Raw genomic sequence first — 23,993 nt, forward strand, 5'->3', positions numbered from 1 at the left:
ATAACACCCCTTCCACATACACTTTCTGTGTTTCAAGAGTATCTTGAGGTGTGTAATACTTTAATTTTAGCAAACAACGAAACATTTAAAACTTCAACTTTAATTTCTGATTTACTGTGAATTACCCAGGAGATTAAAATCAACAGTTAAGAGGTAATGTAATCAAGCAAAGATGATATGAAAATCTGTGCTTACATTGCTTTTCAGAAGTGATACTTGTCTCCTGCTCCTTCTGTTTGTTAAACTGTATAGCAGCCCTGTATATTCTAAAACAATGGATGGACTTATATGTCTGTCTTCTGAAGTGATGAGTTAGAGAATACTGCAAGAGAACTTGCCAAATTACAGTACCATTATTAATTCAAGCACGATGAAATTGTTCATTTTAACTATAATCATGTAATTCATCAAAATACTACTAGTGCATATCATTCTCAACTCTTACACTGATATAGCACCTTATTGTAAAGGCAACAAATACAGAAAATTATTTTAGTTCCGGTTACCAAAAAAAGTAACAGTTTTGAATTTAGGCAGACCTAATCTCCCATTTTGACAAAAGGAAAATTTCAACTTGTTTTTATGTACTGACTTGAATGCAACATTTCAATAGCTCCATCTATTAAACATTAAAATATCTCAGGATGTCAGGATACAGAAATGTATATTTCTCAAGTGTCAGTTCCCTCGTTCTCATTGATGAATATATTGCAAATTGTGGTGGTAAGTAAGCATCCATTTAAGTCATAAATCAACAGAGTCATACAAAACTCTGATCTCATCACCCAGCATTTCTCCTCTTTCTCTTGAAAGTTCCTTATGCTTCAAGACCACAAACTTTTTCAAATATTATGCTGCAACTCAAATTGTACTTGAAAATAACCCTTTCTGTGGCTACTTATTGAAAAACGGAAATTGAGGCACAATTTGTTAGGAATAAAGTCTCAATTAGGAAAATTTTTGCAATATACATTTCACTAAGATTCCTGACTTCTCTTGTTTCTTGGTCATGGATTTATGTACTTATATGATGAAATGAAAACCATTAGATACTGCAGAAAAATATTGCAGTGAATAACAATACCAGCTTATTTGCAGATCCTAGTTCAGCATCCAAATGTAAAAGGGAAAATGTCCCCACTCCTTTTCTGGAGACTGGATTATTTGTACACAGGGCCATGTATAGGGAACACCCCTGTTAGAGGGAGGAGTGATTAATACTGGGAGAAACTCTGGTGACTTTCTGTACCACTGAATCTATCATTTCATTGCCTGTTTTCTTTTTCATGTTTTTAGGTTTTATGTTTGTAAACAAGTATTCTTTTACAATTAGCTATTATAATCTTGGGAATCTTCAGCTTGCTAGGTCTCTAACACAGGTGAATTCAACTACCCATTCCTAATTTTGATAAAGAGAGAGAGAGGAACACAGCTAGTGACACTGCCCTTGGCTATCCCCGCCCCTCCCCACTGTCCCCACACTTGTGGTCTAAGCACATTCCCTCCTTAGGCCCAGAAGAACAGGGGGACCATCTTCTATTGTCCAAACTGTAGTCAAGGTTTTTGGGATAAGAAAATTTATCTACCAAAATAGAGACATTTGGGTTAAAATTAAAAAGACCAAGTCCATGTCATTCATCAACAAAGCCCTTGTACATATTTTAGCTTGTCGGGTATTCTAGTCTCTTGACTGAAGGCTAGCAAATGATCTCCTACTCATCTACCATAACATGTCTCATGCATAGTCATGGTGGTCAAATGTATATATAAAACTTCACTGTACCTTGGTTTACATATATCAAGAGGAAAAGGAATATGTATCTTTCTTTTAATAACACAAATTTCAAAAATAGGGCTGGGTCCGGTAATAACTTCGGTCTTGTTTTAGTTTCTTATCTGGTAAAACAAACAAATGTTTTATCGTAAAATGGGGAGGCTTACCATGATTTATCAGCTCATGGTTTCAAAGGCTTAGAAGGTTTACTTCCTCCTGGGCTTAGTATCTACTGGCTGTCCAGCAATCTTTGGGTAGCCTTTGCTTTTCCATCACGTGGACATGCATATGGTGGCATCTTCTCCTTTCTCTAAGTTCCTTTGACTTCTAGTTTCTGACTGTTCCTTGTGCCTTCTCTATCTTTCTGACTTTCATTATGTTTATGAAAAGAGTAATATGGATTCAAGCCGGACTTGATTCAGATTCAGTCACATGTTGCTATTGTACCACATAATGGCACAATAACCATGAGAATCACTGAGCTGATCACGTTCACAGCTACCTGTATGACAGTAGAAGACATTTATTTATAATGAGTCTACATCCACCAGAATGTGGACCAAGAACACATCCAAACTGGGGTACACAATTCAACCCAACACAGGTCTACACTAACCAATTTACCAAAGAAGTTTTAAAATACAACACGGAATTTTTAAAAAATGATATTGTAAGCTTATGCTTTCAAAGATTTTATCTGAGCCAGTTGCCACTATTAGCAAGAAAATTATTACTACTTGCCAAATTATTTACTTGTTTATGCCTCAAAACTGAGAAACCTTACCTGCTCTGATCCTATTAATAGGTATTGAATAATACCTTCTGATCCTATTAATAAATATAGGATAGTATCTTCTTATACAAAAACTTTTGTAGAAAACCTTGTATATTTATTAGTTTGTTCATTTGTTTATTTTTGGCTTTCTGGAATTTAACAAAGCACATATGAATTATTATCAATCTTCCTACACAGGTGATTAGCGTGGTCCCATTAAAAATACACTCTGAATCCCCAATTTCTCCATCTTGGAACTAACTTAATTGACTTTGATATTCCAGTTTATTTGCCCTTGAAAAAGCATGGCTTAATATGGTGACAGGATGAGGGGGAGTAGTATGTTCATCATAAAGGACATTAAAAATCAAATATATAAATATATATTTTAACCAGTAATTTGACCATTTCCATGCAATGCATATGCATATATCAATACATAAGTATTATCTATTTCCTATCTATCTATCCTATTAGTTATCTACCTATCTATCCATCTACATTTAGATTAATTTAGATAGAGCAGTAATATTGAATCTCTGACTAACAAACTTTTGGACATTACTGCATGAAGGGCCAACTGGAAACCCTCTTAGCACCCTAGCCAAGATAGCAAGCAAGAAGCAATACTTCATCCTGGGAGGAACTGCAAAGAATAGTGCCACCTTCAAAGACTAGAAGAATGCATTCAATCCAGAAGCAGCTAACAGATAGAATAGTGACTATTTGAGACTGTCTTCTGTTTTCAGTACCTTTGCCAACACCTCCATCCAAAGCCCAAACCCATTATCATAGTATCATATGCCACATTTACTCAGATCAATGGCATATACTACTGTAAAAGCACATAATGGTACAATAACCTTAAGAATCACTGAGCTGGTCATGTACACAGCTACCTGTATGACAGTGGAATCACATCTTGAAGGCTCAGCTAAGGTAGCAGCTCAATAACAATGCCCTGCAGGGTTGAGCGGCAGTCCACTAAGATGAAGTATATGTACAGAACAACTGATAGCTAGAATGCATAGATTAAGGAACCAGGATAGGAAGTAGAAATAGCTCTTTCTCATCACCACTTTGAAGGACCCATCTGTGCAATTTATTCTCCTATCACATCCTTAAGTTCTGTTGGGTTAGAGGTTTGAGTTTCCAGCAGGATGTGGGGAGTAGGGCATTGTTCCTTTGAGGCATATCAAAAGTTTCCTCTTGACTGCAAGTTGCCATTATACATTTGGGGCTCTTCATATCTTTTGACAAGTAGGAAAATAAAGGAGCTACTGTACTGTCCAAGATAATTGTCCCTGATTACCATGAGGATTTAATAGCTAATATATAATGTATGAGGGGAGAAGTATGTCTGCCTCCTCTTCACTCCATTGGTGAAGGAAGAATTCCAGCCTCAAGTTCTGGGGATGCCTGAACTCTGCACACCTGACACTGTTTAGTTTATTACTCACATCCTAGGGGAGGAGAACAATGCACATCGTACAGTGCTGCACAGGGGTTGCACTAAGAAACAGAGTGAACAGAGGCTATGGGAGGTAGCTTTTGTAGTAAAGAGAGGTGAGATGACTCCTGGTTCTCACAAATGAATGCAAAAGGCTTGTTTTAAATTCTGTAGTCTGGCAGGGAAACAAAGCCTGCTACTCAGGAAAAAGCAGGAACTGTGCTTGTTCTCCATGATAACGAGAATTGTTTTGCTAGGGGACTTGATCCACTGGAGCAGAATAGACAGGGGAATTTGTGGTTAGGGCATTGAAGGCCCTCCAGGTTTTCCCTATATGTCAAAATTGTACGTAATATCAAGTGTAAGCTTTATACCACACCAGGGTATTCATCAGGGCATCTTTAGTGCCAAGTCATAACTATGAATATGCAGTTGCAAAAGACACAAGAAAAAGGTCCATAAGAGCTTAGGGCTCTCAAACGTGAAAATCTGTGGCACTCCACAAGAAAAGCTTCTGGACCAGTGGAATTTTTGTGTGAGAGGAAAGACATCTAGGTTAAGTGGTAGAGGAAGGAATTATGGCAGCACAAATTGCAGCTTAGTATGCTACTATCCTGTCTTTTTAGGAGATCATAACTTGCCACTGCCTTGAAAGAGTGGTCTTGCAGCTCCATTCTCATAGAAGATCTGGATATCATAAAAGAGTGCAAGCAGACCTGAGTGACCCAAGGGTAGACTGTTCTGGACACAGTTTATGCTTGACTTAAGTGGAGGCACAAAATAAAATAAATGCATGGAGTTTGAAATATATTTTTCAGGTAACCTATGTGATAGATCTGAGAAGTAAGTGAAGAGAAGAATAAAAGATAATTCTAAAATTATATTAGCTTGAGCAACTAGTTGGATGATGTTAGTTTTTTTTTTTAATAAAAATACTAGGAGAGGAGCAGTTTTCAGCAGAGGAGTGAGAGTCAGCATGCATGATAGAAGTCAGGTATAATGTCAATTAAGCAATTGTAACTAAAAATCTGGAGCCCAGAGGAGAATTTCAGACTAGAAAAATACATACCTCGGTGGTATACAGGTGCCATTTAAAGCCTAAAAAATGGATCAGATAACAGAGTGTAGTAGAGGGAAAGACATGGCCAAGTCCTTGGGAAATCCTAAATTCAAAGGTAGGTATATAATTACAGCTAGACAGAGGAAGTGAAGAGTAGAGCCAAAGAGGTAGAAGTATACTATAGTGAGAAACAATAGACCTGGTTGTGCTGAATACTCATGAAAGATCAAATATGTTTAGGAAAGTGTCCATTGAATTTGACCTATGAAGGTTTTGGCGGAATTGTTTTAGGAGAAATGTCCATACGGTGATAGGTACAAAGATCAGACTGGGGAGAGTTGGTTAGTGAATGGGAAGTAAGGAAATTGAGGCTAGAGGTTGAAGGGTGAACATATATTTCCACAAGTTTTAGTATAAAGGGATGAAAGAACTGCGGTAGTATCTGTACATACATGATATGATATTAAGTCGAAGCAGTTACTTCTGCAGAGTAATTTTGCCCAAGAAAATTTCAGTTGCTCTGATATAGATTTGGAGAGAGTTAGGTTTAAATCTGGGTTGAACTAGTTGTGGAGAGAGGGGTACAAATGTTTGAGGATATTTAAAAGTAGGTGGTCGTAATAATAGGATAAACGCAAAGCTGAGTGAGGTGAGGAAAATGGGAGGGAGAGATTATTCACAGATCGTGAAAAATGGATGTGGATGAATGGCTTGAGGCTCTTGAAAGTTGCTTCATTGGGAATATTAGGGCAGTCAGTGAAACAAGATTTTTTGGAAGGAAAATAAAATTCTGGAAACTAGGATGTCGGTGTGAATGCAGCTGTTAGTGCTGCCGATCTAGTACAGGATGTGGATATGTGGAAGTGGACAGCTGAAGTGAGTGATGGGAAATATATTTGCAGACATAGAAATAAAAGGATGCGAGAGTTCAGGCAGTTGGATGATACATTCACATTGATGCTGGAGTTATTGAGAAAGACAAAAAAAAAAAAAAAAAAGAGGAGGGATAGAAAGAACTGACACAGGAGCCAAGTTATAGAAAGTAGAAATGATAATATGAGCATCAGTGAAACTGAGATTGTTCCTTTTCCATTTCTTGAGGTTTTTGAGAAGGAATCAGGAGACAAAGGCTATGGGAAGCATTGGGGTGCAAATCTACAGTGACCTTACATCTTGTTAGCCTGGGACCCTTTCAGGTTATATCTGTTATCACAGCATTACTATTACTAGCATCCACCTCTAGTCTCAAAATTGTTCCAATCTGAATAACATATTATTTGGTCACTCTACATAAACCACACTTGCAGGTTTTCTGCACTGTGTCCTCCAAAATGTGTGTAGACTTATCTTCACATCATACTTGAGAGAAATCAGAAGCATTCACGACACTCATAGTCCTGTATCCTAATTATTCAGACAGGGAAATGTTTGCATGGAATTCCCTCATTGACCAGATTAGGAACTGACTAACTACCCAGTGACTTCCAAATCTCCATAGACTGATTGGTAATGGGCTGGCTACTGTATAGTAATCTGCTGTGGAGAAATCCTGATTCAACAGATATGAATTAGGGGCTGAGAACTTAACCTTCTTTTAAAAAGTTCTGGTATGGTTCATAAATCAAAACACTTCTGTGTGTGTTTATGCGTGTGTGGGGGCATATGTGTATATGTGTTGGTTGAAAGTCCTAGAAGTTCCCATTTGACCAAATGTCACTTCATAATTGTGTGCTTTGAATTCCCTCAGTAAACAATCCTAAAACATAATAGTTGAGATTTATAAATTATAGGGCATCTGAAAATTTATAAAGCATATACCAAGACTGTTCTCTTTAAATTGCCTTTGGCAGTAAGGGAATTTTCTCCCATGAGGTTGCAAACCCCTTGAAATCCTAAGAAATCCTGAAAAGCATTTTGCTCTGAAACTTGAATGTAGCATGTGCTTAATATATAATCAAGTACTGTAGAGAGCCGCTTTCCGGGTTTGGCCTAGTGGACACGCTGCAGCCTGCTCTAGAGTTCCCCCCGCCCATCGAGTGAGCCAAGATGGCGCTCACATCCTGCTTCCGCAAATGACGCACACGCCCACCAACCCTATCTTCCAATCACCTCTGTATACGTGGCACTAACCTATTGGGTTTGGGCACAGTATATAAGAGGTTACCCGGACGGGGTGGGTGGAGACGACCCACAGGGAGCCGTGCCTGACGGCCGCATAGAGGTTGTCCCCCCGCGGGATATTTCGCCCGCGCGGAACCTGTAACAGAGAATGCAAGCTTAACTCCAGTAAAGGTCTGTGCTCACAACTGCTGCGTGTCTTGGATCTGTGTTTCTCACCAGCGCGGATTTGTCTGCGTCTGTCTCTCTCTCCCTCCTGTTCCCTCCGCCGGCCGGGGACCAGAAGCTGAGCGAGAAGTCGCAGACAAGTGGTGGCCCGTACGGGGAACCCTTCTGCTGCCTTTCCCCGAGCTGGTGAGGACGTGCTTCTTGAGTTCGCAGCGGACTTCCCGCGCTTGATCACCGCGAGAAGGTGAGTACTTCTTATTACGTGAGAGTTAAGGGCTGTGGGCGTTCAGGTAGCCCCAGTGAATCGGGAGAGCTCCCCGATTGATTAAAGTACAGTGCCGACTGCAAGCATGGGGCAGTCAGGAAGTTCACCTTTGTTAGCTCCTTTAAAGACCCTTTTGAAGCAGTGGGGTATCTCGGTTAGGAAGAGTTCCCTCCTGCGGTTCTTAGACGATGTTGCTGCTTTTGCACCTTGGTTCGCCCACTCCGGGAGCCTTAGTCTGCCTTCTTGGTTAAAACTTGGTAATGACATAGAACGGGCGCGCCGGACGGGCCTTTGTATGGACCCGATCCTGGTCCCTATCTGGGAAACCGTCCGTGCTTGCCCTGAGGCGGAGAATGCTGCAGGCCTAAGTCCGTCTTCCGCCCTGCTGCAGGCACGGCACGCGCTCCAAGAAACTCAGTCAGTTTCATCTGCGGGCGGCTCCTGTAAGAGTGAGCCGCCAACTTGCAAGCCGCCAGAGTCAGACGTTAGTTCAGACACCTCTGACTCAGAGTCAGATGGTGATGAGACCGAGGGTGCAGACGCGCCTCCGCTGATCGATTGGGGGAGGCCCCCTGTCTCACCCACGCAGCCTTCCGCTCCGCCAGCGCCTGCTGCAGGGGTGCGGTGGCTTCCGGTGAATGGTTTTGGTGATCTCGCCAAAAACCCTCACCACGGGCTCCCTCTGGTGGCCGAATCAGGTAATTACAGTGGCTGTTCTCCAACTTCTAAGCGCTTGTTAAAAAGAATGGGATATGTCCCCGGCAAAGGCTTAGGAGCCTCATTGCACGGGCGCGCAAGGCCTATACAAGCTGTCTCCAATTCTGACAGACGAGGCCTGGGTTTTTCCTAGGGGCCACTGAGGGGAGATTCCCACCCACACCTATAAAACTAAAATGGAAGACCAGTACCCCGGTGTGGGTGCCTCAGTGGCCCTTACCAAAAGAAAAGCTGTCAGCATTGCATACTCTAGTGTCTATACAGCTAAAAGAGAGCCATATCATTCCCTCCACATCGCCTTGGAACACACCCGTATTTGTCATAAAGAAAAAATCAGGCAGATGGAGATTGTTACATGATTTAAGAGCCTTTAATAATTGCATGGAGTCCTTAGGACCTGTTCAGATGGGGTTGCCCCTTCTCTCAGCTCTGCCAGAGCATTGGTCTATTTTCATCTTAGACATCAAAGACTTACTAAAGAAACAGAAAGGGGGAATAGGTCACGGCCTGTCCCCAAAGGCTCAACTGTCTATAGCCTTGTTTACGTACAATTTTTTAAATGAAAACTCACAAGGAATGACACCTGCCCTTCAGCACACCACTCCGAGTCCTCCACATAGAGGTCTAGTCCGTTGGAAGGATGTCCTGTCAGGACAATGGCAAGGCCCTGACCCAGTGCTCAGCTGGGCCAGAGGCTCTGTTTGTGTTTTTCCCCAGGAGCCAGGACGTCAACCAGTGTGGGTTCCGGAAAGACTGGTGAGAACCGTGACATCGCCTGAGGAGGCCACGGAGCTGTTGCCTAAAAAACCAACAAGCCTTCAACCTGAACCATCAGATCAGGCCTCCAACTCTGCTGATGACGGCGGCGACTGACGAGATAGCAACGAAAGCGCCGGTCACCCTTCGATTGTTTAGAAGGGGGACCAGTTTTAATAACCCCCGTTGCCTTCGACCTTTCCAAACTGGGCGAGACTGTACAAAGTCTGTGGAACCGAGTCACCTCATGGTTCTCTTGGCCCAATTTGACTACTTGGATTCTCGTGGCAGTGGGACTATTAGTGGGCTTAGTCACTGTTAAATGTTTGTTAGAACGCTTGTTCCAGACACAGCAGCAACTACATGTTTCTACCATGTTAGCTATGTCTTCCCAGTCAAATGTGGGTGTGCGTCCCTCCTCGATAGATAGCCCGTCTGAATCACCTGGGGCAAAGCTCTTGTCAGCAAGGTTTGTTGCAGGCTCCCTGGCCACTACCTGTGTTTAGCTAGGCACCAGAGGCTGTTAATTTTGCGCGCCTAGCCGCCTCGACGGTGGAGCTGCGGCCGCAGTCCTGGCCAGACTGGGCTTGGCTCTAGCCATTGCACCGAGGCCTCCGCAGCGTTTCCTATGCCCTGGCTGTCGCTCTCATAATCCCCGCTTGACCCAGTTGCGAGGCGAAGCACTGCAGGGAGGAGTCACGTGGTATCCAGTTCACGGACTCTCCGGTCTCTATATGAGGTGAGCATTCTGGTCGGTGCCAGAGGCTCCGTCGTGTGATGACGCGAGCCTAGTCCAGACTCCCCAAAGCACCAAACTATGTTGTGAGCCACTCAGGCCCACGGGAGCACCATCATCAATAGAGACACTGGGTACAAGAATACGGTCTACGGACCATGCCTCTTATAAAAACAAAAAGGGGGAGATGTAGAGAGCCGCTTTCCGGGTTTGGCCTAGTGGACACGCTGCAGCCTGCTCTAGAGTTCCCCCCGCCCATCGAGTGAGCCAAGATGGCGCTCACATCCTGCTTCCGCAAATGACGCACACGCCCACCAACCCTATCTTCCAATCACCTCTGTATACGTGGCACTAACCTATTGGGTTTGGGCACAGTATATAAGAGGTTACCCGGACGGGGTGGGTGGAGACGACCCACAGGGAGCCGTGCCTGACGGCCGCATAGAGGTTGTCCCCCCGCGGGATATTTCGCCCGCGCGGAACCTGTAACAGAGAATGCAAGCTTAACTCCAGTAAAGGTCTGTGCTCACAACTGCTGCGTGTCTTGGATCTGTGTTTCTCACCAGCGCGGATTTGTCTGCGTCTGTCTCTCTCTCCCTCCTGTTCCCTCCGCCGGCCGGGGACCAGAAGCTGAGCGAGAAGTCGCAGACAAAGTACATGATTAAATTATGTGAAACTGAAACTCCAGCTAATATTTCTTTAGTTCTTGGTTTCTCAGCAGTGCTCATTGGGCTACCTCTTCTAGTCTACTGGTGAATAACACCCATCTTTCACCACAATAGAGTGGGATTTATGATTCTTAACTAGGACTGGAATTTCTTCTCATCTGTGATTGCTCAGCCTCCACAGAACACAGTATGTTATCTAGTTAATATTTAAATAGTTCTTTTTTATTGACAATTTATTCAATAATAAGTAATCCAATATGTATACATGTGGCTGTCTTTTTTTTTTTTAGCAAGTGGGATACAACTTTCCAGTAAAAAGCCAAAAATAAAAGTTTTTATAAATGTTGCATATCTCACTTATTTAATAAAAATTCACCAGATATGAAATCAAAATGCACTATCATCCATTTGAACTCTATCTAACTTTGGCTCACATTATAGATAACACAGTAAATGTAATTTGTCATCATAAATGTATTATTATTTAACCATATGAAAGTTTTGCTTTATCTTGAGCAAACTTTATAGTCATTTTAATACACAAAAGCTATTTCTGACAGATATGATGAAACAGATTTATCACTCTTGACAAATTATATTGCAAAATGTCCTCTCATGACTGCCCACAATGGAACCCACATTGCCATGTTCAACAGGAATGTCACCTGTGATTCTTATTTTATAACCTTGTTCATTGGCAATCTAAAGCCACTTTTGGGGGGGCAACTATAGAGCACAATGAATATGAGGTGGTTATAAGAATAATTGTATGAATGAAAGAAACCTGTAGCCCTTTAAATCAATCTAAGTAGTGTTTTATTAAAGTGCTCAGCAAATCAATCTAAATCCAAGGATAATAAAGCCCTAATCAGGTGGTAGAAAAAATAATAGGTTGTCATGCATGAGAAAAAATAGGCAATCATGGAATGTTTTCTTTAATTAGGTCGTGTAAAGTGGAGGAACTGAGTAGGAACTGGCAAGACATTCATCATGAGCAAGGTGGGAAATTATTTAGATTACTAAGGAAGGAAAATTGAGTGTGATACACTTAGATTTGACTGGACAGAAAATTAAAGCTCTTTTTTCCCCCTCTATATGTACTGGTTTGCTGGCAATAACTATTGACAGGTGTGGGATTTTTCAAAGCTGAGTTCAGCCAGTTAGTCATCTGGTTTGCTAAGTCCACATACGTTAATTGTTTTCTAATGATTTTAATTTCAGCAGTGCTCTGGGCCACTGGATGTGTTCCTCTGGCATTCTTACTGCAAAACTGCCTCTCATTTCCAGTGGAATTTAGCTCCTAATAAACTTGAGATTGATTATTAAGCACTTCTCATTTTCTTCTTAAACTGAAAGGGGTAATTAATACTATCTGGGATTGTTAGTACACTGCTCTATACAGGGATACTGTTTCAAATTATAAACGTCAGTAGACGGATTCCTTGTTAGACATTGTTGCCTTCACAGCTAAAACTATTAAATAAATCTTTGTTTAAAGCCTTAATTTAGGGACTGTAATGACATGATTTCAAATATTTGCAGTATTGTGACAACCACCTCAGACAAAATGATGTTTACCAAATTAAATCTGAGAACTCAGCCTTCAGCACCCCAAATAGCATCATCAAACAATAGGATGCTGTTTGGTCTTTATTTTTCTACTGTGAAAGTAATTTCTATATGGCCCCAGTGATACTGCTAATTAAAGCCTCTACAGGCATGTATCTGAGTCTCCTGCATTCTATTTCATGTGGATCAGCCATGCAAAGAGAACATATAAACCGTGGGGAAAAAAACAAAACAAAACAAAAACTAGATGAGGTTTGGTTTCCGTGAATTTCAGTTGTGGGGTTTACAATAAGTTAAAGCAATGCACATACCAGAAGACACATCTAGGACAACCGTGAATCTACTCTTACCCTCTAAGTCCAGATTTGGCCCAAGAATCATTTTGGAGCAGAACCTTGATGACTCTCAAAATTCCTTTAGTCCACCTCAGAGATCAGCTTGCACTCACTCACCACTGGTTTTCTACTGCCAGCACCTCTTTCTCTCTGCCTAAGGAGAGGGAATTCGGCTTGACCTGTGCACGGGGCCAGCCAGAAGGCCCAGGAGCAAGCCAGGGAAGCTGCCTTCACACACTGGGTGACAATAGCTGTTAGTAACATCCTTCCCACCTGTCGGAGTTATTTCTGAAACAGTGTTTAAAGCGTCCACAGAGGGAATGAGCCCTGGTTGCCCACAGCAATAACTTGCACATTAACTTAAACCATCACTAGCATCTTCCCTCCCTTCCCTTACTTCTTTTGCCAAATAAACTGCTCAACCCTGGGTCTACTTTTGGGAAAAAAAAAAATAACTTCTCATCACAGTGCTCTGGGCAGATATTCCAATTGCCCAGCTCCCTGAGAGATGAGACTTTTCTCTGCCAATCCAGCAGTGGAGCTTGACATTACTATAGTTTGACTTTTCCTTCAGCAGCAATAAGCCAAATATGTTGCACTTTCTTCCACTCGGTCGCAGTCATTTCTCTATAATTAATTACAGGACCAAATTATTTTGAGGCTTTTCTTTGGCTTGGCATAGTCTAAGATAGTGTGTACTTATGAAGTAGGTCAGTGGTTATTTGCAAACAAATATCCCCCTGCTTTCTATGGGCAAGTCCCTCCTGAAAATACCCCTTGAGAGTTAAGTTCTCAGAAGCAGGATATAAATTTGTCATCGATTTTAACGGTAAAAAAAATTCTTAAATTCTAAAACCAATATCTTTTTTTCAAAAAAAGGAAATTTTGTTTAAATGGAGCATTTAAATGGCATTTTCCCTTAATTATGTTGTTTGCCTGCTTTTATTACTCTTCTAGAGCTATTATGAATTGTTTACTTAAGATAATGTTCAAAACAAAACATGAATAAGATATTTAAAAAGTCATAGGGATATCAGTACATAGAAAACCAATCAATGAAACAGTGCATTTTGGATGATATGATGCACAAGATTATTATTACAAAGACTGGCAGCACACAGTACTTTGAGAGGAGCTTGTAACAAAATGCATACCTACTATAAAATTGTTTAGGTGATTGTGTGTTGTGGTATTATAAATGGGAAATCCAAGAAGGTTCTTTAAAATGTGAATACATGTCTCATAAACCCAAAAAAGGGCTTGATGAAAATCTTTGCATGGTTGAATCCTTGTAAATTTTATTTGCTTGTCTTGGAGTATGCCTAAACCCCAAGAGGGTAGACTTTCCTGAAATCCACAGCCCAGTTCAGTTATTTTTTATTTCCTAGGCCTATAAAATGAATTCTTAAAGTTTAGATTCCATCCTGGAAAGTTTGTAGAAATGCAAATTTCTACCTGCAGAAATTCTCTCTAAGTATGTCCGATGAGACCCAGTAGTATATTTTTCAAGCATCCAGGAGACTCTGATGTAGATAGTACACAGATTCTATTTTGAGATAACCTGGATTATTCGGTACTCAGTAGATCCTTGTTGAAATCAAATTTAAATGTTCAAATACATTGAATGGAGTATTCTCATCTTGCTTAAGAAGGAAGACATATTAAAACATATTAAGATGAATATATTACATCTTTTCCATAGGATACACCAATCTATTAGTAGCCAGGGGATATGAGAACAATTAAACTACTTCCTAAGGTGCAGATTCTCATTAGCCAATCTGAGATTTGTAGGCAATTTAAATTGCATGGTTTGGTCCCAGGAATGTGCACCGTGTTCCATTACCTTCGGGTAGTATTAAACTAACTTCATACTTGTGTAGTTTTTATATTTCCATGTGCTGCCTGGTTGGATGTCAGCCTGAGCTTTGGCATGGTCTGCTTGATTTACTGGTTCAACAAGCCCGCCAAAGAGGTCCTATTGCCTCTCCTCCACCACTCATGAAGAACCAACCTACAAATCACTTGTCAACAACTTTGATCTACCTTGTTTCAGGTGGTTTACTCTCTGTCTATTATTTCTGCTAAGAGACCCGTGAAAATTAAATACAGACCCCGCCAATGCTTGACTGACCCGGTGCTCCATCATAACAGCAGTGTAATAGTAATAAATCATTTCAACTTTAATCTATTGTTATTGATGAATGTACAATTATTTGTCATCTAATATGCTGAAAATGATGACCAAAGAAATAGATCAACTTTTTTTCTTCTTCCAAGTGCGGCATTGATGGATTGTATCCCTAAGCTGTTATTACACTTATAATGTACTCCTCTGCACTGACAGCACAACTAGTTTTTTAATCATTCCATAGTAATCAACTTAAGACAACATAGCAAGACTCATAACTCATGTTCTTTTCATTTTTGGCAGTGATGGGAAATGAAAACGTTTTTATTCTTTTGAAATAATTCTTACCTGACTAGGCTTAAGATTGCTTTAAAATTGTAAATAAATGGTTGTTTATTGAGGTGGAACTGAAATGTGACATATTAAAATGTCTCTTTCCAAAGGGAAAGAAATTATTTAGGCCTGAGTGGAGAGAGACAGTGAATAAAAAAAAAAAAAAAAAAAAAAAAGAGAAAGAGAGAGAGATTTTTTTTTCTTCTTCTCTTTTAACTGGTTCATTGCTAACTGATACCTTAGGGGAAATTTTTAGCAAAGCCAATGTTATGGGGAGAAATGCTTTAGGGAAAAAAATGACAATGCTAAAATAAGAAATAATAATCTCACTATAAGCACTAGTCTACCATCTTCCTGCAGGTGCTTTACCAATCCTTCTCACTTATGCTTTCATTATTAGATCAGGTGGCTGGTAAGTTTTGTGGGACGAACCACATATTTCAGAAGAAAGGATAAAGTAGTGATTTAATCAACAATGGACTCAACATAGAGCTTCCCTTAGTCCAGCAAAATATACAAGCTACATAGAAGATTGAACATCTGTGGACCACGAGAATTAACTTTAGTTCCTCTCCTAACTTGTGCTTTTCTCATGATAAAAGAAATATATATTCTTGGAAATCCCTGCTGAACTCTAACCTAAATCTTTCGTGCTGCAACTATTCATAGGAATGATTTTCCCACAACAAGGAAAAATAAAGTCTCACTGCTAAGTTTAAGAGAACAAACTTGTGATTCCTATATAGTGGTTCTGCTTTTCATGTTCTTATTTCCTCAGGAACTGGGTAGAATTGCTGCCACATTCTGAGTTAGATTCTCCATCCCACTGAGTCTGAATCTATGGGGATGGGATTCAGGAAACTCTTCCACAAGGTTCCACGTGGTTCTGATGAATGTGAAATTTGGAAAGTGCTGACTGAATAGGCTTTCTCTTTCCCTGTTATTTAGTACCTGTGAAAGAGTCCAAAATACACATGGCAGGGAGATGCTTCTCCTATAGACCAACATAAATTAATAGTTCAGAGCATGACTCTGGAGCTACATTATCTAAATTGCATCTTGGCGTAATGTGCACTGTATAAGTGACACCTAGGAAAGTCATTTACCCTTCCTCTGCCTCAGTTTTCACATTTGTAAAATAGGAATTATAATAATGCCTACCCACATAAGGTTGTTGAGAAGATCAATTAGGTGACAGATGAAAAAGTCTTTGATAAGCACCAGGCACACAGACAACACTCAATAAATGCTAGATCTTAATAGTACCCTTTCACCCATATTTGGAGAATATTTTGAAGGCACTGAAAATGCCTGGGAAGGGACAGTTAATTGAAAGGAAAGTTTGTCCAATATTAGTTACTGGTATCAGATAATATTTTAAATCTTTAAAAAAGTGAAATCAAAAATATTTTATTTCTATTATATCTTCAATTAAAATTTCAAAAAAAGATTACCATTCTCTAATGAAACTTGTCAAGTTTCCAGTTTTCAAAAACAAAATAAAACTGATAGATTTTTCAGTATCTAGGCCACTAGTACATGCTGATTTATCATGTTAGTTGAAAAGCACAGTGTTACTGCCTTTCCCTAGTAATTTCTTTTCTTTTTACTTCTCTGGTCAATCCAAAATGCTTTCTTCTTCTAGAGCAACATGATTGGGACTTTAGGATAGAAACTTGATGCTGATGGGGCTTTGTGTTATCTACTTTTAGAGCAAAACCTCAGGCATGTTAGAAAATAGACAAATGGTAGGCTCAGAAATTATGGGTTCACTTTTCTTCTACACAGACAGTATGCCTGGTATGGAGGGGAAAAGAAACAAATAGAAACACTGAATGTTCTCAAAGGGAGTAGAGAGCTCTAAGCTGTCAAAAAGCTGATATGGAAGCCAACCCAGGTTATAAACCTTTTTATCCAAAGGCAAGAGACAGTCAAGGACTCTCATAAATAGGGGAAGCATCTCTATAGACACTAGAGAACTAAATAAGAGTCTTACGTACAACCTCAGCCATAGTTTGTCATACCTGCCCCTGTTCTCTTACCAGTCCATGATAAATGCATAGCATGGTGTAGAATCAATGACTTTCTGAAGTTACATTAATTAATCATTCCACAATATCAAATATTCACTTGCTTTATTCTTTAATGGGTCTATCTCTTTAATCATTGTCATTTCCATCATTTTTCTCTGTGATAGTCAAACTTTCTGGGATGGCAAAGATTTGTTTCTTGGGCATTCTCAGTGATAGGCTAGGGGACAGGACTGTCTTTTGATTCAACAATGAAATCCTCATATTTCTGCTGAAATCCTAAAAGATGACTGATGCTACATGCTACGGAAATTTTTAACTGCCAAAACACCATGCAGATTTTCAACTGTTTGCCCCTTTCATCTCTCTCTTGAGTTTATTTACACTAAGTTTTCTCCCAGTCTTAGAATCCTTTCCAGATTATAATACTTTGCAAATGGAATCCCTTTATCATCTTTGAATACTGAGTAACATCTTTATTTTGCTTCGTTAGTGTAAGCTATATTATTCAGTTTATTACAAGTAAATTTTATATAGACCATGATCACTGAGAATGAGTCCAGAAGGACCAAATGCTGCCCACTATAGCTGCTTCCTGGCACCATTATTTTAGGTCAAAAATGCTTTAAATATATAAATAGATATCATGTTTATAAGGTAAGTGGTGGAGACCATAGGACATTTCCTCTTTTTCAATGTCGTATATAATTGCACAATGCTATTGTTTCAAATCTAAAAGTTCACTTTATAAATAATAGATTAAAAGAATCTCAGAATTTCTTTTTATCTTTAGACTGAAAATACATCTGACCAAAAATGAGAAGCTTCTGTATGAAAATGATGCCTAAGTAAAATGACTTACATCCAAGCAAAATCATTAGTTATTTACTTATAGGTTCTCTATACATATATTTAAACTTCTTTTAATATTTTTTCTTTAGTGATCTCCAATGAAAATAAAGAGTTCTAATTATTAGCAAGTTATCATATATGATATACATCAATCAGCATTCATGTTATATGACTTCATGTTATGTCATTATATATAATGACAAAATCGATTCCAAAATCGTCTTTATAACAATAACTTCTTTATGATATTTGATGCACTGAAATTGCCAATTTTCAGAAACTTAGAATACAGTGAATGCACATAACACTGGAGGTATATGATAATTTAAACATCTCTTATGGTACAAAAGGCCCTTGGAAAAACTTGCTGCTACTCAACATTATCATTCAGATAATGATATATGCCACAGATGCCAAAATGCTAGTTTTTATCAAATGTGTTTTGATACAATCTTGGATAGAGAAGACTTTAATATACCAATAGTTAATTTATTATACATATTGAAACCCTGTCTGTATTACACTATTTTGATATATTTATTAAGCTGGATTGACAAATCTTATCAATGACTAGTTGATCAGTTTTAAAAGAATCAAGAATTCCAAAAAGTTAAAATGGATTTCTATAGGATTTTATGGGGTTGAAATATGGGAGCTTTTCTAGGAACTTAAACATAGGAATATGATAAAACCTTAGAAAGAGTTGACACATGAAACTCAAAACTGTGAAAATACTCTCCATCTCATGACGATGCTTTTTGGGGGTACATTAGTCTCTCTCCTCCCACCCCACACCCACCCTCCCTCCTTTCCCCCCTCCCTCCTCCTTGTTCCCTCACATAAGGAAACACAGGTGCTGCTCCCCTGGAGCACTGCATCTTATTACCAGAATAGACAACTCTGGCTTTGTCTTAATCTCTAGTCCAAAACCTATTGGAGGACCTGTTGGTCCATTTTGGGTCAGTTGCTCACCTCTTGACCATTTTCCCCATTGACTGTTATTGATGATCAATGTTTTTTTTTGAGCCCCATAATCAATTGTAATTTCATTTCTTTCTCTCTCTTCCTTGTGAAAATGGTGGTCACCATAATTAATGTAGTGCCATGGTTCTGTGATTTGTTTGTTTGAAACAACCAGCATAAAGTCCTAAGTGTATGGACAGGAATCTAAGGATCGCCATAATTTAGCCCCTGTATACTTGCTTCTTTGGCCTTCTCCATACTTCTGTTCTCCCCATAGCTTATATGAAAGACATGTTGAATGACTGGAAATATTTTCCATGTTTATGTTTTCATCTCTCTATTCTTTGCTCATGCTGTTATTTCTTCGTAATTTTTCCACGCCACCAACCCATGTTTCTTCTACAGGCATCACCTGGAAAACCTCCTAAATATAATTAAGGTTTCAACTTGGACGCATTCCCACACACTTTCAGGTAGGTTTGATAGATTAGCTACGTAACATTTTCTCCTATAACAATTTATCCCCAAATGTCAGTGGAGTAATAGAGTTGAAGTTGATTTTTGCTGACAAATCAACCCAGTTACAGTGCCTCTGACTAGTGATGTTCAGAGACCAGGTCTTCTCCTGTGTTAGGACAGGGAGGAAAGGAAGAGTGAAAAAGCTGCGTTGATGAGGGCCTGGAAAATGTGGCCATTTATCAGGACGACGACTTGACTGACTACTTTGTAGTGGTGGACAGTTCACTTGCTCTACCTCACGGCCCCTCATACTTTTCTTTTACACTATATATTGTGTTAAATTTCATTCTTTTCTTCATGTTTGTTTTTCTTCAAATGGACTATGAATTGTTTGTGAGAACAAACAGTGCCTTGATAATTGCATTTTCATATAGCCCAGAATTGTACTTAGCACATGGTATGGGCTAAATAAATAGACATTTAATTATTAAGTTAAGCAAAATTGTTCACTTTTGTTTCAGTTTGGACTTCTACTGTCCTTTAACTTCTGGTCTCTGAAAATCAAACAAGATTTTTTAAAAGGGAACCCAACCAATTTTTCACACTTGGAATGTTTTTCTAGATCTAAATGATAGTTAACTAATATTCATAGCTAAGCTTGTTAAGCAGTCGGCCTGAAACCCCTAATCAAATCTAATGTTGCCGGTGGCATCTAATTGCTCAAGTGTTCAAGTAATAGAATGCTGAAACATATATCTTGTATTAGCAAAGTTTGATAATATCCAACTTGGTTATTACTATTTCCAAAGATTTGAAACTCAATAGTGTTTCTACGAAGTTTATATGATAATGAATTTCTCCTATTTTATTTATTGCCTAGAATTGTTTGGGCTATAGCAGCCACTCTGATCATGGAATAACAAAAACTAGTGAAATATATGAGGCTCTAAATAGGAAGAAGGAAAGTCTGAATATACAGCTGCATGGAACCTCGCATATTTAAAATTTATTTTAAAATTTTATTATAGGTTTAGATTTCATTATGGATAGTTCCACATTTTTATTTGTTTCCACATGTGTTAGCTAAAATGAATTGTCGTAATTAGTATAAATTGGTTTATAAGGGAAACAAAGAAGTTAAAGCTATCTCAAGGCACTATAGCTCAAAATTTGGTCAGGAATATCCCAATTCCTCCTTTCCACATGCTATGATTGAGCATTACACACATAATACAGAGAATTTTAAAACAAACCTAACAGCAAAGCCAATAACATTAATTCTGAAATACAAATCTCATATAAAATTGTATCAACATAGCATATTGGTTGCCAGTAAATCAAAAAAACTGAAATATTTTTGAACAATTGTTGAATAAATTTGAAAAATAGCTGCTCAAATCTCTCATCTTCCAAAACAAAACACACACACACACCCAAAAAGCAACTCATCTTCTCATAATGTTCTAAATGCCTTAATCCCAATATGAATTCCACAACCACACTTGCATATATGCAAACAAAAAGCAGATGTGGATTTTCAAGCCTCAAGTTTTGGTTGGGAGAAATATAGCAATTTTTATGATAACTCAATCTTACTTTGAGATCCTTTCCTGACTAATAGAAAAATGAAACTAGTTAATGTCAGATAAACTTGATCATGCTAGTATTTTCTCAGTTATTTCATGTTCAGGCTCGGCTAATAAGATTGCTTCCTTTTCCCTTCCTTTGCCGTGGGCTTGAAGCTTAGGTATCCATGCTGACTGTGAAGCACAGCCTTATGGGTCAGTCTCAGCTGTGACGGCCTCTGTCTGGGGTGTGAATACCCCTTCACTCCTCCACACTGGCATCTGCTGTCGTGCAGAGTTCAACTGGCCTCCAATTACGTTGTCCAGCCTAACATGTCCTGCGACCCTCCTTGGCTAGCTTGCCCATGCTCATTCTCACTCTCTGCAACTGTTGTATTCTCCAGATAATGAATAATTAGAAAACTCCCTTACCTACTCTTTCCCAGGGTTCCATATAGAAAATATATCACTTGGCCCTTCTAGCCTCACAATCCACAAAGCCTGCCTGAGGGCTTAGCCAGACCCCTGGAATTCAGCCTTGAGTAGCAAGCATAGAATCCCTCTCCAGAGACCTCACTCTCCTGGAAATATTTATAAATTCTCAGCAGATAAGGTGGCTCTTAGATGTCATTGCCACTCCACCATTGTTATCATTTATGTAATAAATGTACCTGTGTTATTTATCTTAGCCAGAACTAGCATATCTAATGACAGAATGTATCAAATTGGTTAAATTAAAGGAGCAGTGGGCTCCAATGTGGGTGTCTGCTGGTCGCCTTGCAGAGTACAGAGAAAAAGAGTAAGAAAGGGAGAGATTGTCCAGCACTGTCCAGCAACGTGTAGCTATGCAGTTAACTCAAGAATCTCACTTGCCTCAAATATTAGAGCATAAGGCCATTCACACATTTGGATAATGTAGCTAATTATCCCTGCACTGATTTTAGATTCATTAAATAATCCAATGAATGAACAGATTCCCACATGGTACAGGGAATGTACTATGGATATCCAAATATTTTATTGTATATGCATATAAATTTTATACTCATACTCTCGAGAGTTTTATTCACAGAAGTCCACATCCTCAGCTCTCTTCTATCTATACCAAGATACTCAGAAAAAAAAATGTTTTTCTAGGGTGGAGGGTGCCTACAACAGAGAAAAAGTAGTAAATTTAGATAGGGTAGTGACTTATGTAGAGTCTTTGTCCCAATGTCCCTTCTTCAAATTTCTACCCTATGATCTTCCAGGTCTGTGATGTTCTACTAATGCTCAGCTCTGTAAAATTTTTAAGTGACAGCTGTAAGCCAAACTATTTAGCACTTTTCTTTCATAAAAAATCTTGTTAGAGAGCACTGTTGGTTCATGTACTGCAAAACTAGCTGTTAGTGTTTACTAATACTAACCCAGAATTTATTGTTATTCAGTGTGAGTGTGTGTGTGTATATCTAGATCTCAAACATTTAATTATATATAACTTATATCCATAAGTGAGATTGTCCTTGATGATGCATAGCTAAATACATACAGGGCATTTGAGGCTCATGTCCCAGGGGAGAGTCGTTTGATGACAAGGAAAACTAAAGGAAAGTATAGTGACGGAGGCAGGACAGCCTGTGTGGGTGATCCCCATACCTGAGTGAATACTGTGCTCATACCTCATCTTTAACTAGTGCCAGACAGGAACCGGCTATTATTGATTCCATACAGCTGAATCACATGGTATTCACTTTTCTTGGGATTTGGCCAGGAAAAGGTTTACTAAGCCTTACATCACTTTATCATCAAGGTTGACTCCTCACTCTAAAGGCCATTAAGAAGGTTTTATTTTTAGTTTGTAATCTTGTACGTTTGAAGTGGAATGACATTATTTTGCCCAAGTGAATAAAATGAAGAATCATAATTACAATTGCTATTGTTGGACTCTATTACAAGCTTCGCAGGATTTTCCGAAAGTACTATGACAATGCATCATCGTCAACCTGTCCACCATCCTGCGACGGCTGTGCCTGGCATATTTTCACCATTCTCCAACAATTCTTGGGTGTCCTCTGTAAGATATATGACATGCCAAACTCCAGATTCATTACATTTCTACTTTTTTTTTTCCCTTCAGTACATGATAATCCTTCATCAATGACTCATTTTTAAAGGACTCCTCCAGTTAAAAATATATCAAGATCTTACCACAGGAATTCTTGACATTGATCCGTTACTATAGAAAAGAATTTTTCAGGGAAACTAATGGGTAGTATAATGGCCAACTGACAGAGCACAGCGCTATACACACAAGATGGATAACATTGACATAAGATGATAAACTGGAGTACCTGAATGTTCCTGGTAATTTAAATCATATCCATTCAAGAAAAGAGCAGCTGGGAATTAAGGAGAACCAACACATTTAAAAGAGCCTAAATATAAGAAAATCATAATGCCTTAAGCCTATATTACCTGGTTCCTATCCTGAGAATCTAATCACTTATTGTTCTTCCTCTCACCACAACCCTTTGTTTCATATTTGTGTGCAAATACATGTCCAAAATCCTTATGAGGACACACTTGTAACTACTCAATTTGACCTCTAGGTTTTTGACTACTTCATATTCTCACACATCATTAGGATTTCATTCTTTCTCTTACCCTCTGTTTAAAACTTCCTGGCTTCCCTGACCCTTTGTTCTATTAACTTTGGCCCAGTGTAACTTTTGGCTCTTCCAAAAATCCTTAATTTGCAGTGAAAGAAACTAAGCTAGAACTAACTTAAGCCAAAAATACATATGTCACATACGGTAAGGCTGCCTCTCACAGAACCCAAGGATAGTAATATGACTGGAGCTCAAATATAACTTGAAAATTTGAACATCCTCCAGACTTAGTTTGCATCTTGTCTCTTCTTTTCAACACAGCTGTTTGATTAGCTTCTCTCTCTCTTCCTATTGTTCAGTCTTCCACCCTCTCCCTCTGTACTTACCTTCAATTTTCTAATCTATATATCAGAAACACACCCAATTACGAGTCCTGAAGTTTATATTCTACAGTATCAGCCACATGTGTCACAAATAGCAGGTTATGGGGAAAGGCTTGTATAGAGACAGCTTCAGAAACAGAGATGTCAGGTGGGCTACGGTGGCTCAGAAGGCAAGAATGCTCGCCTGCCATGCCAGAGGACCTGGGTTCGATTCCCGATGCCTGCCCATGTAAAAAAAAGAAATTAAGAAAGAAACAGAGATGTCTTCATTTCATACATGATCTAGAAACTCAACAAG

General features: G+C 39.1%; 2 long non-coding RNA genes across 9 annotated transcripts in view; one reads left to right on the top strand and one right to left on the bottom strand.

Moving 5' to 3' along the window:
* LOC143677607 (uncharacterized) overlaps window positions 1–23,993 on the top strand; it is a 359,256-nt gene that overhangs the window by 107,871 nt on the left and 227,392 nt on the right. For 6 of the 8 annotated variants that reach the window (XR_013172741.1, XR_013172746.1, XR_013172743.1 and 3 more), the window contains exons 5-6: window positions 11,431–11,486; window positions 19,106–19,173. This is a non-coding gene — a long non-coding RNA (uncharacterized LOC143677607). The remainder of the gene's footprint in view (window positions 1–11,430; window positions 11,487–19,105; window positions 19,174–23,993) is intronic. The other 2 variants (XR_013172745.1, XR_013172740.1) reach the window with 1 other exon arrangement.
* LOC143677608 (uncharacterized) overlaps window positions 1–23,993 on the bottom strand; it is a 236,072-nt gene that overhangs the window by 4,101 nt on the left and 207,978 nt on the right. The window lies entirely within an intron of this gene.

Source organism: Tamandua tetradactyla, chromosome 3 (assembly GCF_023851605.1).
Source record: "Tamandua tetradactyla isolate mTamTet1 chromosome 3, mTamTet1.pri, whole genome shotgun sequence".
In the NCBI taxonomy this organism is placed as follows: Eukaryota; Metazoa; Chordata; class Mammalia; order Pilosa; family Myrmecophagidae; genus Tamandua; species Tamandua tetradactyla.